Source organism: Oryzias latipes, chromosome 4, assembly GCF_053564925.1.
Source record: "Oryzias latipes strain Hd-rR chromosome 4, Olatipes_Hd-rR_3.1".
Classification (NCBI taxonomy): domain Eukaryota; kingdom Metazoa; phylum Chordata; class Actinopteri; order Beloniformes; family Adrianichthyidae; genus Oryzias; species Oryzias latipes.
In genome coordinates this window covers 2,985,066-3,003,803 of record NC_136240.1, presented here as the reverse complement: position 1 = coordinate 3,003,803, position 18,738 = coordinate 2,985,066, and the positions used below count along the sequence as shown (strand labels likewise).

Here is an 18,738-nt window from a genome sequence, read left to right as displayed (position 1 = left end):
GATTTTTCTACGGTGAATATTGAGACTCATCTGGAAAGGGGTGTTACCAAGATGGCGGAATAAGCGGTTACTTTTTTCGGGGCTCCGACGCTTTACCTGAAATAATAACTCTTTCTATATGACAAGTTCAACCAAAGCTAAAGAAAATACCAGCAAAGAACTCTCAAACCGATTCAGCTTGAAAGAGGTTTGTTTACCACTGTTTTCGTTATATTTTTCAAACTTCGACGTGAAGAAATGGCTAACACTAGCAAAGACCATGAGTACCATCTAGTGGCTTCAGGACAGACGTGCAGCGAGGGAGAAGTTGAATGGATGGAGGAACAGGAAGACATCTCACAAGATCAAACGAGAGTCAACAGACACCACACACCGGTAAAAAGCCCAAACCCTAAAAAGATTAAAAAGAATGCTCCACAAGATCGCAAGGAGGAAATATCCAACAGTGTCCTCTTTAACGCGATTCAAACCCTGACAACCAAGTTTGACACTCAAAGCGAATATCTGAAAGGATATGAGTTTCAACTGCAAGAGATCACAGATGCAGTTAAACAAGTTAAAGAATCTGTTGATGCAAATACAGCTGCTGTTAAAAGTGTTGTGGAAGATGTGAACCGCCTCAAATTGCAGATGGTGTCTATGCAAAAAGAAAATGCTTCTCTCCGTGAAATGTGTCTGGAACATGCAAGATATAAAAGAAGATGGTCTTTGCGACTTATTGGCCTTCCTGAGAAAGAAGGGGAAATCCCACGAGATGAAACTCTCAAGATCCTTTCCAAAGTGATGTCGGTCAACGTTGAGGAACTACGACACTCAGTGGACACAGTACATCGGCTGGGACAGAAAGGAAAAAATAACCAACCAAGACAGATTATCATCCAGTTTGGAATGAGAGTGGTTCGAGACCAAGTCTGGAGAATGTCAAAAAATGCAAAAATCTGCAAAGATCTAAATGTTCGCTTCAAAGAAGACTTTTGCAAAGAAGACAGGGAGACTCGTCAGCGTCTTTGGCCGAGAGTGGAGGAGGCGAGGAAGAGAGGACTCAAGGCCTTTTTAAAGGACGGATTCGCGGTCATCGATGGTCATCAGGTCACTGCTTGAAACCAACACTCCTTCATCTAGACTGAATGGACAAAGACATCTTCCTGAAGAAGAAGAGAGAAAATAAATCCAAAGCTGGTATGTTATAGTGTTAAATGTTATTACAGCTTTGAGAAAACCGATTAGAAAAATGTGAAATTGCATTATAGCCCTTTATGGAGTTAATTGCTTTCTAGCTATTCTTTATGGTTCTTTCTTTGTTGTCTTTAAATGTTCGTGGTTTTAAGAATGTAACAAAGCGCAAGGCAATTTTTCTTTACTGTAAGGCACAAGTTAACGTGAACTGTTTTTTCTTTCAAGAGACACACAGTAGTGAAGAAGATTTTGATTTTTGGAAATCTCAGTGGGGCAGTGGAAACATTTATTTATCTCATGGAAGTCCTCGTTCAGCAGGAGTGGCAATTTTCTTACATAATTTTGATGGTAAAATTGTTGATCATAAAAGTGACACAGAAGGTCATTGGCTAATGGTTAACATTGAGGTGGACGACACTAAATATATTCTTGTTAACATTTATGGTTTCAATAATAGGACAAAAAATCAGAAATTCCTCACAAACATAAATCACAAGATAATCAACTGGAAACAGATGTATGCAACTGACAAGATTATTGTTGCAGGTGATTTTAACGTAGTACCAGATGAAAACCAAGACAGATATCCAACTCAACACAACTCTCCTCATTTCAATAAAATTATTTCGGAATTTTCTAACTCTCTCGACCTTATCGACATTTGGCGTAGACAAAATCCAAATAAGCTTCAATACACCTGGAATAACTCTCAACACTCTCAACGCTCAAGGATAGATTACTGGTTAGTAACAAGTAATCTAACATCTTCAACCTTGAATTGTAATATCTCCCACTCTCCTCTCACTGACCACTGTGCTATCACTTTGGCTCTTTCCCCTGAAAAAAATCAACCAAAAAATGGAACATCCCACTGGAAATTCAATAATAGCCTTGTAAATGACAAAAACTTTTGTAAAAAAATCAAATCACTTATTCCTGAAATAAAAGAAATACAATACTTGTCTCCTATTAATAGATGGGAGTGGTTGAAATTTAATATTAGAAAAATTGCAATTGTAGAAGGAAAAATTTTGGCTAGAAAAAAAAGACAAGAACAGACTGAAATAATTTCAAAATTAACCACTTTGTGTAATTTAACTCAACTGAGTGAGGAAAATGTCATTGAAGTTAACAAATTGCAATCTAAATTAGATGAACTCTATACCGAAAAAGCCAAAGGAGCATTTATTCGTTCAAAGGCAAAGTGGATGGAAGATGGAGAAAAAAATTCAACTTACTTTTTTAACTTGGAAAAAAGTAGACAAAGGAAAAAAACAATCACTAAGCTACAGATAGAAAACTCTCTAGTAGACGATCAAAACAATATTAAGGACTATATCACCAACTTCTATAAAAATCTTTACACTAGTCAATATTCATATCAAAACACACTTTTATTTGAAAGGTTAATCTATGATAAAGTCCCTAAAATAGACAAGACATTTAGAGATCTCATGGAATCTGAACTTACTATAGATGAGCTTGATAAAGCTGTTTCCCAGATGGCCAGTGGTAAATCACCTGGACCTGATGGAATTACAGCTGAGTTCTACAAACACTTTTGGACTGACATCAGAGAAATGTTGTTTGAGGCATTCAATGAATGCATCGACGAACAGATGTTGTCACCTACAATGAAAAGAGGCATTATTTCCCTTTTACCCAAACCAGGCAAAGATGTGTTATTAATTGATAATTGGAGACCAATCACACTTCTTTGTTGTGACTATAAAATACTAGCACATATCTATGCTAACAGACTGAAATCAGGAATATCTCAGATCATAGACGAATCACAATCAGCATTTATTAAGGGGAGACATATTCACCACCACACTCGCTTAATCTTAGATATATTAGATTACATTCAAATTATTCCTCAGGAAAGTCTTATCCTTTTTTTGGATTTTTTTAAGGCCTTCGACTCATTAGAACACGCCTTTTTGTTTAATGCCTTGAAAACCTTTGGCTTTGAATCAAAATTTTGTAACATAATTAAAATGTTCTACAAAGACATAAGTAGCAACATTGCACTCAACCGAGGTTTTTCAAACAGTTTTCCTGTTAATAGAGGTGTTCGCCAAGGATGTCCAATTAGCCCGCTGTTGTTCATAATTTCAGCGGAATTACTAGCCATCTTTCTTAAATATTCTCCAGATTTTGAGGGTATTAACATTTTCGACAGGGAATTTAAAATTAGTCAATTTGCTGATGACACAGCTTTATTTTTAAAGAATAAAAATATGGTACCTGTTGTTATCAATAAAATACTTTTGTTTTCAAGAGCATCTGGCCTTACCCTAAATCTCAAAAAATGTGAAATCTTACCTATACATACCTGCAATCAAAGTATTATTGAAAACATACCTGTAAAAAGTGAAGTGAAATATCTTGGTCTAATAATAACAAAAAATAGTAATGATAGAGAAAGTGTAAATATCACTCCCAGACTAAAAACAATACAGAAAACTTTAAATCAATGGTTGGGACGTGGCCTATCAATATTTGGCCGCATTTTATTATCCAAAGCGGAAGGTTTTTCAAGACTTGTGTATCCCTGTCACTCATTATATACATCCCCAAAAAACATCAAGTTGTCTAATTCTATTCTCTTTAAATTTATTTGGAAAAATAAGACTCACTATATACGAAAATCACAATTGGTCAGAGATTATAAAAATGGCGGCTTAAAAGCTTTAGATGTTGAATCACAGATTGTGGCTTTTAGAATGAAATGGTTAAAAGGCTGTATTTCCCAGCCTCATTCTATGTGGTATCATATCCCAAACAAACTCTTCGGTAAGGTCGGGGGACTGGAGTTTTTGCTAAAATGTGATTATAATATTTCAAAAGTACCAATAAAACTATCAAACTTTTACAAACAAGCCTTAGAATTTGGGAAGATGCCTTTCAACCATAACTTCTCCCCTCACAACACTGTTTTATGGAACAACAGATTTATAACTGTAAACAAGAAATCCTTGTTTATGTCTGAAAGGTATGGTAATGGTGTGTATTTTGTCCATGACTTGATGCGTACTGATGGAAGGCTGTTATCATACTATGAGTTTGTAACCAAACACAAGATTAAGGATTCTAGTAACTGTTATAACAAAGTCTGTAAAGCAATTCCCATACCTCTACTTAATCTCATTCAAAACATACTACAATACAATGAAATCAAACCACAACTTTCGGAGCTGAAAATTAATAATATTCCCCTAAAAGATAAAAAATGCAACAATAAATTAATAACTCTAACCTTTAAACAATTAATTTTCTGCAACTTTAGTATAAACAATAGATGCGATTTAGAAACCACCCAAATGAACAAATCTTTTTCTTTATACACAAAGTACCCACTTCCTCCTAAAATGAAAGAAACGCATTTTAAAATAATATCTAAAATTTACCCTGTTGGAGATTTTTTACATAAAAGATTCAAATTTGAATCGGAACCATGCATATTCTGTTCATCTGAAACTGAAACATTAGAACATCTGTTTTACAGTTGCAACCAGGTTAAAATATTTTGGTCTGATATACACAATTGGTTGTCACTCAAAATTTTAAATATTCCCTTTTTTTCCTTATATGATGTTCTTTTCTATATGGAAAATCTGGACCCGGGAATTTCTGATGTCATTAATGTTGTTATTATTTTATGCAAACATTTCATTCATTTGTGTAAATGGAAAAATACATGCCCTCTATTTAGTATTTTTTTGAATTATTTTTCTGATTATTATAAGTGTCTTAAATGCATTCCTAACAAAAACAAGAAAACTACAGTCATTTATCAGAATATATCAAAAGTATTATTATTTTGAATTGTTTTGGCCTTGCCTTTGCCTATTATTTCATTTTTGTTTCTTTTTCTTTCTATATGTGCATTTATAACGTTTGTTCACCCTAATTTGGTTTGTATATGAGCATCTATAAAAAAAAAAAAAAAAAAAAAAAGGCACACACATTGTTAAAAATATTACTATTTTTCGTTTTTTTCAGTCTTATATGTGTGTTTGATATTAACAATTGTTTACTGAGCAAGTAAGTGACTGTGAATGTCTGTAAATTGAAAAATGCAATAAAGTTTGTTAAAAAAAAAAAAAAAAAAAAAAAAAAAATATTGAGACTCATCTGACGGAGCGGGTCAACTAATGTCACCATTGGCTAGTGAATCTGTCAATCAAACTCATCGGCAAAGCAGGCGGGTTCGCTTTTAACCAATCGAATGGCCCCTTACACTCCTCACTTTCAAAGTGACGAGGGAGGGAGCTGTTCAGCACAGCAGTTGAGGGGACGCGGGCGGCAAACATGGCGGAGAGGTCTTCTGAACGGGATCAGTCTCAGCCCGTAAGTAATGCATTTATTTGATCATTCCCTCGTTGTACGTCCTGTAATGTTATTGAATACTAAGTTGAAGCGTTCTCCTTAGCCAAGTGACATGTGTGAATGCTTTATGAACACTGCAGCCGAGTCGTTTGCAGAGTACCCCCACCGCAAATTAGCTTAGCTTTGTTTTGCTTAGCCTGTGCAAGTTGTGGCTGTGTGAGTGTGAGTGAAGTTCAAGCCGGTGTCGGTTCAAGCTAGCGTCTATAGCCAATGATCTGTAGGTTCTTAACATGATTCAGATAGAACTAAGGGGAAAAGCATGCCGGATTTACAGCAGCAAAGAAAGTTTAATAAAAAGTATTGATTTGGAGACGGTGATTTGTTTAAACACTGATGCTATGCTATGCTAACTAGCTAGTTGTTCCGTGTGCTGCCTTTATGTAAACGCGATCCGGGTTAAAGTTAGACACAGCATTTTCACAACCCAGACTTTAAGACGGGGTGGATATGTGCAACAAAGTTAATTCATATGACATTCATGAAAACGGCATTTTTTAAATATAACAGACATGAATCCACTGTTGAATGAAAGAAGCCTCATTAAGTTTCTAACGTTAGAACCCGCATTCATTGTGATGACCAGCCCTGTGAGATTGTGTCGGAGTGTCAGCCACTAAAATCCCCGTATCTTTACTTCCAATGACGTAATGACAAGAATCCCAAACATTATGTTTTTAGGCTGTTTTGTAGTCGATAAGTAGTCACAGAAAGGGTGGATGGGAGAAATCAGCTGTCAACAGTGATTTGAGTAGAAGTTACTGTAAGTATTACACACAGGCTTCCTGTGATCAGTGTCTTGTCTCTGATTTTTTTAAAGGTGTTCTTTACTACAAGCTCAAGTAATCATAGCAAGAGTGTTTTAAAAAAATTCCCCTTTCATATATTTGAAAATTATGTAATTTAAGATAAGACAGCTAAATGATCTAATCCATGTTTGTTGTGTTTTTATTTATTCTCTAGGAATTACTGAAGCGTGACAGCGTGACAATCTTTTGTTCCTCGTGCCATCAGGCAATACAACTCTCTGGCAGGGCATCTTACAAGTAATTTCTTTTAATTTTACCCACTGATTTTCCAATTATTTACCTTTTTTTATCAATCTTTTTATTTTGTGATATTTCTATTTGTAATGCATGTGTGTTTATGTTTTTTTAAGATGGCCATTTTTAAAAAATTTCCTCAGGGATTATTAAATACCCTTCTATTCTATTTCATATTTTATCATCCTATTGTATTACTGTTTTACCTGTCAATTGGGAATTTAGCATTTTTGCCGCCGTAAACATCTGTCAGTTGAAAGTATTTGTACTTGTATTCCATGTATCCTGTACCTGAAGATAGCAGACAACAACTGTGCAGACTTGGCCTTCTTCAGTGACGCTGTGAACGTTTATGGCTTTCCTCTGAGGTATTCATGTCATTCATAAAGAAATATTTTATTCACATATCAGGCAGTATAAGTACTTGGTTATTTGTACAAAAATAAAATTACTTTTTTTAGACTCCTCTCCATAAACAAAGGCAACTCTAAAACTCTTTCCCCTCATGAATAACATTTTACCCCCCCTTAACAGTCTCTCTCACCTCATTTTTTCCCCAGTGATACATGTAACCCACTCCTGCAATTTTTTTAACCTAGAAATTCTACTTATTGGCATCATACATAAGAACATTACATTTTAAACTGATGTGTACCGTATTGGCGATGCATTTGTAATTATGTGTTTGAGACATGATTTTCATGTTATTGTCAGGGTGAGAGGAGATCACGGAGGAGAAAATGTGGGCATAGCCGAGTTAATGCTCACAGTACGTACAACTGACACAAACGGCTTCATTGTGGGAAAAGTGTACACACAATCAACGGTGAGTTGAACCTAGTTTTAGAAGCTTTAATATATACACAGGGCTCCAGACTGCGTCCATTTGGTCGCATTTTGCGACCAAAATTTGAGAGTGTGCGACTGAATTTTACACCCAGTCGCACATGTGCGACCAGTAAATTTGCCTCCTCCACCCTCCGTATTTTTTATACATTAAACATGAAAGGAGCACGTCAATGATCGATGAAATGAGAGATGAAATCATCAATGAGACGCGAGCGCACACGCACGCAGGCAGACACACACACTCGCGCGAATACTCATGAGACTGGAGCACACGCGAGCACACACTCGCGTTTCATTGAGTGATGCCTGAGGCGGCCAATGCGTCTGAGAAGAATAGGGAAAGTCACTGCAAGTGGCTAAAATATGTGGAGGGGCGGGGCCTAGAGATAATCGAGTGCGCGTAAACATCCGTGGGAAGGAAACGGAGACAAATATCATCACAACCTGATATGTGCGTCTGAGCTATGAGCAAGCGAACTATTGATTCGTTCTTCCGACCTGCAGCTAGTGTACCAGGGCCAGAGTGTACAGCAGGGGTCTCAAACTCGCATGAAATCGAAGCTGCAGCGAGACTGAAAGAGACCAGGAATTAGGAGTTGTCCTTAACATTCAATTTCGTTTTAATATGCCTCTCCCCCTAAGTATGAGCTGTGATATTACATCTTTTATAATTATTTTAATGTTTTGTAATGGATGTAGCCTTTTTTTAATCAGTTGGTATTTTAAATTATTTTAATTGATCAGTGAACTACAAAAAACCCATCAGGACGCATGTCCCATAATGCATTGTTTTGTAGTCTGGATTAGGGTTGGGCGATGTCCCCTAATTTGGCCGTTGACGATGTTTGCTGTCAACCATCGGGATGGACGATGACATCGTCGGGGGGGGGGGTATTTTTACATTTTTCGTTCTTATATAACTGCTATTCGTTATTTTGCTTTTTTCATTTTATTTCCCAACTAATGGTTAATCCGCGATGATCCAGTATAAACTGAGGGAAGTGACTTTAACAGAAAAAGTAACAAGCAAGATAGAAAAGAAGTAGTCCGCTCCCGCACTTAACTAGCGAAGTGGACCGGCGGAGGGCGGATTTACAGCTTTATGTTTGATGGGAAGGGGGGGGGGTACATGAGCGGTATGTGTGGGAGATTTAAGACTGCGATCCGTCCCGCAGCTCTAGGGGTACGAGCTATAAAACTCAGAACCGGATCTAAACGTGTGTCTGAGCACAGTTCGGATCGTCAGCACACACAGCGGTTTGAGCTTCAAAGCAGAAATGTCGCTCAGTCCTTAGAAAACATTCAATCAATCACGTGGATTTGTGTTTCCAGTCGTGTCCCGACTAAATAAAGGCTGATGTTATTCTTACATGTTTACGTGCAGCCAGCAAGCAGCACCATCCAAAGCTAATGTTGTTAGCCCGTGTTAGCATACTGCTAATCCTGGCTTCGTTCAGAAAAAGCACTGACCACACGGATTAAAATTCAAATGATGAGCGAACAGGTGTTTCATAATAACCGTAACATTATTAAAAGCACGTTTAGAAGATCGTCTCGTATTTTACCGAGCTGACATGTCAATGTATATAGCCGCTCGGCGCTGTTATCGTTTTGTATTGAATTGTTACCTTCAATAAAGTTTGGAAAAAAAGCCGCTCGGCGGAAGTTGTATCCTCTTCCGGTTTTCAAACTGCGCATGTGCGAATACTGCGCGTGTGCGAATGATTTATTCCGACCGAAATTGTGACCTTAGTGAACGTTTTTTTATTCTGAAAACATTTTTCTGGGCCCATGTACACGGTTGGATTCCAATCCGACCATTGATCCCATCAAGATATTTTGTACATGTAACCGCGGCTTATGATGTCGACGCGCAACGTGGCGGGGGCGTGGCATCACGATGGTGGTCTCTCCATCGGGATGTCAGTCACCCATCACGATGGACGATGATATCGTCCATCGGCACAACCCTAGTCTGTAGGGCAGCTTTTAGTCAGTTCAATACTAAATTTCCAGCTGCGTTCGCTCTGATTGGTGTCTTGCTCTCACCCCTTTCTCGGGATATTTTTGTTTTGATTGACAGGTGATGTTGGAGCAAAAACAAAAATATACGTCACACACCAGGTGATCTGTGCAGTGTTGCGTCCATCTGGGTGATCTCAAACACGCTTATTGTGCATCTTGGCTAAACCTATTTGGTGTCACCAACATGAATTTCCATCCTCTAATATTTACATACATTTAAGTATTGTTTGAAACTGTGAAATTACGAAAGGTTACTACGGTAATCACTTGTTACTAAAAACTTTTTTTATTCTAAATGTATGGTATTTTTTTTACTATTTTTACTTAGTTGTACTGTCGTGACAGCGATGGTGCTGTCAGTTTACCTTCATGTTGCATCTTCAAAAGTGCAGAATAAAATATGACACTGAATTAGAAACAGCACATTGTAATTTCTGCATCTATTATTAAAGTATTTATTTGTAATACAGTGGAAATTAGTAGATTTGGTTAGAATGTTGATTTACGGTATGCGACCCTAAATTTTCTGGTTGTGCCCCTAAAATTTTCAGTTAGGGGCCACTGTGCTCCTAGTGAAAAAAGTTAGTCTGGAGCCCTGATACATAAAAGTGAATGATGTATTAAAAATAAATCTGACAATATAATATTTCTTTTTGCTTTTTTCCAAATACAGGATTGAGCTCCTCTGGTGTGATGTCTTCGTGAGTGTTACTGGTTTATATTACAACATCCTGCTCTCTCCTGAGGACCAAGACTTGCTCAATATCAGTCACATCACGTATTCTGCTGCCATTACATTTTTCTACCACGCATTCAGGCCAGTTTGGATGTCTTTAGTGACGTGTGGGACACCCATCCAATCAGGACGGAGCAAAACATGACACCAAATCAGCCGTGGCAGTTGGGCTTGACCCAGAACCCTGTTTCTGATCCCCGGGTAAATGCTTTATTTAATCTCACTGTACTGGACAACTGATTTGTGTGCAGTTTGACTAAAGTGGAAAGTATCAAGAAGAGTATCATGAAATCATAATGACTACAGTGAATTTTCGTCGAAAATGAATGAAAAGGATTATTGTTGTGTGGTGCAAACAATTTCCCTAAATTGTTTGTTTGTAGGAAGAATAGCACATCTGCAAGTTCAAAATGCATCACAATGCATGGCCTTATGAGCCATCAGATGTACTAATGTCACTACTTTGTTAAGGTTCACTTATTTGCAAATTATAAACAGTTATGGAGATATGAGGTCTGCCTGCAAGCAACAATATAAGTTATTAGTCGGTCACGGTTCCTACATAATCTAAAACACAAAAAAACAGTGCTGTTCATAAACAGTATCTTTTTTTTTTTTTTTTTTTTTGTCAGGGTATGCTGGTTCCAGAGATTGAATGGGAGGAGAGTGGATCCATGACTGAACCTCATCCTGGGATCAATGTCCTGGTATGGGACAGTCCTCTTTTGGGTCCACAAATGTTGGAACTGCAAGACGACATCAATCCATTGTGGAATTCAGACCGTTTGGGAGTGGACCTACATCTTTACTGTCCAGTGTGTTTAGAACTTAATTTAGGCGACATAATTACATACAGAAGAAGAGAGACTGAGGGGAGCAAGACAGAGTTCAAATCAATACTGCTGTATTGTTCAAGGGACTTCATTGTATGTAAGGATGTTATGAAAATTAGTTCCAGTTTAAATAAAATTCAAATCAGTAGAGATCCCACATTTGCTTAAATTTTGATGTTTTAATCTGTCCATGTTTTCACTGAATTTTACTCTGCAATAAAGGGTGAATGTTTGCACTTTGTTGTTCTATGACCATCTTTTGTTGTGTAGTATTTAACCAGCTATAAAACCCAGAGAGATGAGGATCTTTTTTGCAAGGGTGACCTGGCCAAGAGGTGTATATGTATATGGTTACAATATAAAATCAATGACATTTGAGTTATTAAAAAAATAAAATTAAGGTCAAGCAAAGTGACTTCGGGTTGAGCAGGGGGGGTGTATTGGGTATCTGTGATTGACAGTGAGATGAACTTGAGGTAATGTAGTCCCACTGCGTGGTACGGAGCAAAGTGATGCCAGTTTCTCCACAAAACCTGTGGAAGTTAAAGATTTTTCTCCTCCACCTTCATAAGATCAAAACCGAAGGGAACCGTGTCTGAGTGTTGAAATGACGCTAGCATGAAAGCTAAGAGAATAACGTACAAACAATCCCGAGTGAAACATTCATTTTAAATCTCATGACCAGTACAGAGTTCGATGGATTCAATGTCAACTGCATTCAACCACTGTTGCCTTGCTTCCAGGTCCACTGAAAAGTTGCACAAGCCAGTAATTTTTGACAACCGAAGGCAATAAACCGACAAGCCATGCTAAGGCTAACACGCTAACGACCGACTGGTCCAGAATCAAAAAAGGGCGGGGCTTTTGCCACCCGCAGAAAGCGTAGAGAAAGTGTAAGGGGCCATTCGATTGGTTAAAAGCGAACCCGCCTGCTTTGCCGATGAGTTTGATTGACAGATTCACTAGCCAATGGTGACATTAGTTGACCCGCTCCGTTAGATGAGTCTCAATAGACCTTTTTCACACTTCCGCATTTTTTGACCGGAAATACGTCAATGACGTGTAAAACAACTTCCTGTTAGCATAGCGGCACATATGAAGAATGGCAGAGTCGAAGAGTTGCAGTTTCTGTTGTGTTCCAGGCTGTTCGTCTTCCAACCAAAAACAGCCTGGCCTCTCATATCATTATTTTCCTGTGGATCCAAACCTGAAACCCAAATGGATATAGGTGATCTGAAGAGAGGAAGGGCATAGTTTTAATGTAAACACAGGTAGCACCCTCTGCTGCCGGCACTTACTAACTTCGCTCCGGATGTGTGGTGCGGCTGCGTCGTTCGTCGCCTGAAGAGTGGTGTCGTCCCGAGTATTTTCCCTTGGAAAAACTTTACTGATCCTTTGAGAAGGGAGTCAGTACATGACAGAACCTCAAACGTCAGGCTATGCAGCTAAGCTGTGAAGATACTAGCGACATGGGGGCTACGCTAAGACAGTAAATGGATCACGACTACGTGACACACCCACCTGCAGGTAAGGTTGTTCATAATGTGTTTGGTTAACGTTAGTCAACTATGTGTACCGTTATTGGATAAATGCATTTCTACCTGAAAAAATTAATGTATATAATAAAAGCTGGTCACGCTCTCACCTATTTTAATTACATGTATTTAATTAATTTTGGGTATTTTGTCATTAACCAAAATAAATGAAATGTATTTGTAATTAAATACTTAACATACTTTTCAAAACATGATTACTGTGTTGTGTTGAAAGGTAGAATAAATATATCAAGACTGATTTTTAATTTCTTTATCTTCACAGGTGCTCTGGATGAGGCTTTGATTACATCCATGACTTAGAAGCCAAGTTCCTTTGCTGCAGCCAGGAGACGATGTCATGGCGGACAAAAGTTCCTCATTGAAGACCTCCTTACTGACAATGGATCTGAGATCATGATTCCACCTTTTAAGCTTTCAGCTCCATCAGCAAGGAGGAAATAGAACAAACCCAAGCCATTACCCGCCTCAGAATTATAGTGGAAAGAGTGATCAGTAGGATAAAGTCCTTTCACATCAGGGACTCTCTGTGCCGCTCACTGATGGGCAGTGTGAATCAGATCTGGCTTAAATGCCGTGTTTTGGCAAATTGTCAAGGACTTTTTTGTGTTGAAGAGTGAATTAATGTTTGGTATGTAAATAATGTATAATGTGCAAATAGTATGGAAAAATTTAGTGTTTCCAAATATTCTTAAAATCTAGTTAAATATAATTGTTATATTCGTAATATTTTCCTGTTGAAATGTGACTTTGACTTCACAAAAATAATTAGATGAACAAATAAAACAATTTTGGTCAAAATTGTGCCTCATTTAATATTTTTAGGTATGCGTAACAACAACTGATTAATAACAACACAAATAACATCAAAGATTTAGAATAAAAAAGAACATTACAGATCATCAACAGTAAGACAGAAGGCTGAACTGATTTTTAAAGACAAGATAAGTGTAATTTAAGGTATGCATTCATGCATTTGCTATAATATCTATCCAAGTTCTCTTTCATTCCATCTCAGAAACCCCATCCAACACAGCCATGAGAGGTTGGGCCTGCACCTGGCATAATCTGCTTCCAGATGCCATCAGATATGGATCTGGCTGTGGTCCTACACAAGAGAAACACAACACACAAAAGTTAGACATAAGTGCATAACTACATTTAAATTTAATGTAATTTTTTTACATTTAAACTTAACTTGCTCTCACAAAGCAACAAAAAGTTAAATTATTCACCTGTATATGCCTTGTACAGTGTGGACCTCAGACCGTCTTAGCCAACTGTTTTGGGCTTTTGCACCACCAGCTCACTAACCGGTTCAGGATGGATTCCCTTATAAATAAAAGGCAAAAAGAAATTACAGTCTGTAATAACTACTTGGGGTGTTTTTATAATAATCTACAGTTGTTATGGATACACATCCGTTCTTAAATCAATGATAATTTGATCACAAACCCACCTGTGTTCTTGGTCTGTGCCATCTTTGCAAGCCACTCGTGCAGGCCGGGGGGGGGGGGGGGGGGGGTGGATCAGCCTGCTGACCCAGCTGTGAATAATGTGCGGTCTGGAAATTAAATAGGTTAAAATTAAGACATACTTATGTTGCTACATCAATGTAACATGAAACTATAACTGTCAGTAGGGTGACCAGATTTGAGTTTGTAAAAAAGAGGAGTGAAGTGAGTTTGTGAGATATTTCATCGAGAGTAATTGGTGTTCAGAGCTGCATACATGAAGCAAATATGATTACATTTCATCTATGTTCAATGTTATTTTATCATATAAGTATCGAAAAATAGGACATGTCCAGGAAAAGAGGACGTGTGGTCACCCTACTTTCAGAAAAATAATACTAATAGTAAGTGAAGAAAGTGCCGCAACTGTCTGCAGCAAGAAGAATGAAGACGCAAACGGGCACCTTAACATTTCTTATTTACAGCTTCACCAAATTTTTGGGTGTTATGTTAATCTCATGCCTTTTCACTTAAACACACACACAACATATTAACTGCGATGTGTTATACCTTATATTACAAATAACACCAGGATTTACAGTTGACGTAAACAAACACACAGAGTTACCGGTGATGCGGCTATGGCTAAGCTAGCTGAAGCTTACCTTGGTAATGGTGGATAAACTCTTCATGGACGAATTTATATCCCTTGTCCAATTTGTTTCCTTTAGTGGACGAATGCATCTTCACACTCTTCATCGCATCGGCGCTGATGAACTTCGGAACACAACTCAGGCTCTTCGAAAACACTCTAGGCTCTGCCATTCTCCGCCAGCGAAGCACAAACCGGAACTAGGTTTACACGTTGCTGACGTGTTTCCGGTTTTTGCGAAAAAGGTCTATATTCACCGTAGAAAATTCTCTCACACACACGGGGAGATTCACAAACGAGAACGGGATTTTGAATGCACAGTCTGCAATCCGAATGATCTGTGAGTTCACATCACATGTGTACCTAAAAATCATGTTTGTGAAGCACCTACTGTGTATTTCTGATACATTTATTGTGAATTTCTAAAATGTTTTTTGTGAAACACAGTGTGCACATTTGTGAGAAACACTTATTGTGCATTTGTAAAACATTTAGTGTGCATTTGTGAAACACAATCTGTGTGTTTGTGAAACACAGGGTGTGTATTTCCGAATTTATTTTTCACGTTTGCATAAAATGACATTTGTGAATCGGAGCGTGTGCATTTGTAAAACCGGTTGTGTGCATTTCTGATTATTGAGACTGAATTAACTCCATAGGAAAATGCCTCCAAAGATTCCGCGACATGTGAAGACGTCATGCGGCACAATCTAAAAGGCTTCTCCTGAATCAGACCCGATCATCGACATTAAGTATTTACAAGGACCTTTGACTGTAAACCACCAGCGCCTCTTTAAATGGAATTAAACCCCGAGTCTGTATTTTATTACCACATCCATGATGAGGAAGACATCAATACTTTAAGTATTAATTTAATCATCAATAGCCTAAAAGTATTATTATGAATTTTAATTTTAAAAGAAAACAGTAACTATAAGTATATAAAAATGCGACAAAACTGAACTTGTTGGCCATCTACATGAGACCACTAATCTACTTATTTAAATATGCAAAGGTTATGTTTAAAAATTTTTAAAGAAAGGGGATGTTTTTATCTCAAAAACAATCTTCCTTGATGGTAAAATTAAGAATGATTTACGTAAAACCTAAACTTTCTTAAAACTAAACTATGACTGAAGTAACTTTACTTTGATTATTTGAAAGCTGATTAATTTGTTGTAACAATAAATCCATAGAAAACACTGATACAATGAACATTGACTGTATTGTTTTTAAAAATCTAATAAATATACTGTGAGGCCAAATGCTTTTACCGTTACTGTTGTATAATGCATTTTTATTAGACCGACACAATTTATCTTGATCAGAATTTTGGTAAGGGAACTGGGGTTGACATGTCCTGATGTTTTGTTTTTGTTTTTTGCATCTGCAGACACACCACTGCAGCTCACATACATATCTGATTAACCCATTAGAATCAGATCCTGCATTTGCAGCAGGGTTCAAACACATTGACAAGTCATCCACCCAAAGAGCATTGTTAGCCATTTCAAAGTACTAAGATGAGTACTTTGCCGCATTGTAGGCCACTTTGTGTCTGTTCCCTAAGAGAGAAATTAGTTTGCTCCAACGCGTTGAGGATAAACTAGTTCTCTGTATTACCAAAATGTTTGTATTTGATACTTTACCAAATATCGTTAATGTAATGTGTTTTTTCTTAATTTATTAGGCTCTATATTCGACTGATTAAAAATTGGGGGCGCAAAATTATGGATTTCGCAAGTTGTCTCACTTAAAAGGATGAGAGGTCTTTAACGTTCATCATAGAAACACTTTAACTGTGAGAGACAGGACAGCACAGCACGGAAGCACTCATCCTGCCAGATCAGGAACAAGCCCTGAGCACCAGAGCCATAGAGGCTCAGATCTACCACACCAGACAAGACCCAAGGTGTAGATCTACCACACCAGACAAGACCCAAGGTGTAGATCTACCACACCAGACAAGACCCAAGGTGTAGATCTACCACACCAGACAAGATCCAAGGTGTAGATCTACCACACCAGACAAGACCCAAGGTGTAGATCCACCACACCAGACAAGACCCAAGGTGTAGATCTACCACACCAGACAAGACCCAAGGTGTAGATCTACCACACCAGACAAGACCCAAGGTGTAGATCTACCACACCAGACAAGATCCAAGGTGTAGATCTACCACACCAGACAAGACCCAAGGTGTAGATCTACCACACCAGACAAGACCCAAGGTGTAGATCTACCACACCAGACAAGACCCAAGGTGTAGATCTACCACACCAGACAAGATCCAAGGTGTAGATCTACCACACCAGACAAGACCCAAGGTGTAGATCTACCACACCAGACAAGACCCAAGGTGTAGATCTACCACACCAGACAAGATCCAAGGTGTAGATCTACCACACCAGACAAGACCCAAGGTGTAGATCCACCACACCAGACAAGACCCAAGGTGTAGATCTACCACACCAGACAAGACCCAAGGTGTAGATCTACCACACCAGACAAGACCCAAGGTGTAGATCTACCACACCAGACAAGACCCAAGGTGTAGATCTACCACACCAGACAAGACCCAAGGTGTAGGCTGTGCAAAGAGGCGCCTAAAACAATCCAGCACATAACTGCAGGGTGTAAGATGCTGGCAGGGAAAGCATACATGGAGCATCACAATCAAGTGGCTGGAATAATATACAGGAACATGTGTGCAGAATATGAACTGGAAACCCCAAGGTCAAAATGGGAAACACCTCCAAAGGTGGTAGAGAATGAGAGGGCAAAGATCCTGTGGGACTTCCAGATCCAGACTGATAGGATGGTAATGGCGAACCAACCAGACATTGTAGTGGTGGATAAAAAACAGAGGAAAGCTGTTGTGGTGGATGTGGCAGTGCCAAGCGATGGGAACATCAGGAAGAAGGAACATGAGAAACTGGAGAAATACCAGGGACTCAGAGAAGAACTGGAGAAAGCCTGGAAAGTGATGGTGACTGTAGATAGTAGAGTCATTAGTAGAACTGACACTGATTCAAAAACAGGGAAAACAATAGAACTGGTCGGGAAACGTTCGGGATTCATTTGTATTTATAGAGAATAGTGCGCCCAACTGTTCAAACACAAGTGACATCCGAACCGTGGTTCGACCAAACAATGTATTTGGCGCTTCTTATGTCATCAACCACGTTATCTGCGCTAGTTCACACACACCCCGAACTATTGTGCCGAACCACTCTGCTTCATGAAGGTGAAACAAGCGCCGGAGCATCCGTGTCAAACGGGCCATCCCTACCAACAGACTAGGAGCAGTGAGGCCCGGCTTGTAGCTTTGTATTAGCGGCAGAGGAGAGGGCTTTGTGACGGTTGTGCACTCCCGATGATTGTACACAGCTTCTCGGGACTACGTAGCAGCATTTCCTCCTTCAGCGGTCCTCCTTCGGACGCACCGCAGTTCGTCAAAAATTTCCCCCGGACTAGCTTTGTCTTTTCGGACCGGCAGCCGCCTGGGCCTAGCGCACTTGCTACGCAGACCCAAGAAACTGTAAACCATCATATGAATTGGTGTTTCCAGTGGTGTCCAGACAAAATAAAGGCTGAAGTTAGTCCCACATATTTACATCCAAGATGCTCATTCTGGCATATTGGAGTTTGGAGTTCCTCCATGGCTAATATTTTTAGCACGTATTAGCCTAAATACGTTCACACCGGGACGAATTTCGCCGGAGATTTTCGCCGACGTTTAACGCCTCGTGACTAAACAAAGGGCACCAATGAAATTGTGCACACCGACGTGAAAAAACGCCACGCGTCAAAGCGTCAAAAAAAAAAACCGCCTCGGGTTTGTTTTGTTTTTTTGACGCCTCGCGTCGAAATCTAATTCGAAATCTAGAATGGCGCTTTTGCACACCTGTCTGGAGCTTCTGAAGTTACAGTAAAACACAACTTGGGGGCGCTCAAACACAAAACTGCCTTGCTGAGCACACATACCAGCGAAGAAGATAGACGCCAAGTAGCGTCTACACTG

The 18,738-nt window shown here is 38.8% G+C and overlaps 1 long non-coding RNA gene across 2 annotated transcripts; it reads left to right on the top strand.

Annotated features, from left to right (window-relative positions):
- Positions 1-5,395: 5,395 nt before the first annotated feature.
- Positions 5,396-11,082, top strand: LOC144991816 (uncharacterized). Of its 2 annotated transcripts, none has more exons than XR_013655444.1 (7): positions 5,396-5,532; positions 6,532-6,614; positions 6,909-6,979; positions 7,326-7,437; positions 10,159-10,186; positions 10,323-10,422; positions 10,854-11,082. It is a non-coding gene; the product is annotated as an uncharacterized LOC144991816 (long non-coding RNA). The 2 variants fall into 2 exon arrangements; XR_013655443.1 differs by having other exon boundaries at positions 10,303-10,422.
- The last annotated feature ends 7,656 nt before the right edge of the window (positions 11,083-18,738 follow it).